Here is a 1574-nt window from a genome sequence, read left to right as displayed (position 1 = left end):
GGAACCACACACACTTCTCCCACCCCCTCTACTCTACATGTCCTGGTGGGCTGTCTGTCAGTCACAGGGCTCTCCAACCCCCACCCCTGAAAACAAAGTCTGGGCCCTCTATCTGTGCCCCTGGACTTGGTTGTGGGAACCAACATATCTCCTCTTTGTTTAGGCCTGTTTGGATTGGTCTTCTGTCCCTCGCAGTTGATAATGTCTTGACTGATACACCAGGCTAATAACTGACTATGAAATATTTCAAACCGAAGAGCTAAATCAGAGTAAGAGTGAGGCATCCAAGGGTCAGAGTTCCATAGGACTCCGGGAGAGAGGCCCAGGAGGCCTCCGCCAGACCAGCACAGGATGGCCAGAAACAGTAGCACCCTTAAAGGTGGACCAGTCTCTGTTCTGAGACCCACTCTTCAGAGGACCCACACTTCACACTCACACGCATGGATGCACAAGCATGCACATGCACTCTCACACACACACGCACACACATGCACGTACATACACAGTTAAAGAACACAAGGCACCTCCGTCCCTAGGGAGCAGGCACTCAGCACTAGCAGAGCACGACCTCTACCCCTGAACATCCACTCTCATGGGTCACGTCACTCAGGCCCCAGGGAAATGCTTCTCCCCCACGGTCGAGTTATGTCCTTGAATCCAGAGGAGACTGTTCAAATGCTCTAAGAACATGTGGGTCCTGCTGCTACTGACATCAGAGAGGGCCTGGCTGCTCGGAAGTGCAGGGAGGATTGAGTGGTGGAAGCACTTAAGAGGAAAGACAGATTAATTTATCAAATCCTTCCTCTCAGCAGGAAGGCAATGGAAGTAGCGTGCCCCGAGCAGGGCAAACATGCATTTCCTTGCTTCTCGTTGTGGTTCCAGAGGTACGCACACGTCAGCAATGCTACAATCGTATGTGGCAGCCGAGGAGCATTTTCCAGCATAAATAATTCATAATTCTCCCACATTTGCATATGTGCAGGTCAAGATGGAACCCACACGAAGCATGAGACTGATTCTTTACCTTGGCAATAGACAGCCAGGGAACCGTGGCAGGATTTTACTTGCACAAAAATTTTTACTAAGAGTGAATGAGATTTTCAAAACGTAAAAATTCAGCTTTACTTAAATATTTTACTTAAATTTTTGTATTAGATAAAATGCATTAGTTTTACCATTGGTTACATTTGCCTTTTAATTTTAATAGATAATTTTGAATATGTGAAAGAAAAATAACTTGCTAAAAAGTTGTATGAAATGCAATGTTTTGCTCTTTTATAATTTTTTTTTACATTTTTTAATGTTTATTAATTTTGAGAGAGAGAGACAGAGAGAGACAGAGCATGAGTGGGGGAGGGGCAGAGAGAGAGAGGGAGACACAGGATCCAAAGCAGGCTCCAGGCTCTGAGCTGTCAGCACAGAGCCCGATGTGGGGCTTGAACTCATCGAACCATGAGATCGTGACCTGAGCCAAAGTCGGATGCTCAACTGACTGGGCCACCCAGGCACCCCTAATTTGCATTTTTAAATTAAAATACATTTTTTTTTTTTTTTTTTTTTTTTTTTTTTTTTTT

Source organism: Panthera uncia (genome assembly GCF_023721935.1).
Source record: "Panthera uncia isolate 11264 chromosome A3 unlocalized genomic scaffold, Puncia_PCG_1.0 HiC_scaffold_11, whole genome shotgun sequence".
In the NCBI taxonomy this organism is placed as follows: domain Eukaryota; kingdom Metazoa; phylum Chordata; class Mammalia; order Carnivora; family Felidae; genus Panthera; species Panthera uncia.
Note: the sequence above shows the minus strand (reverse complement) of the source record.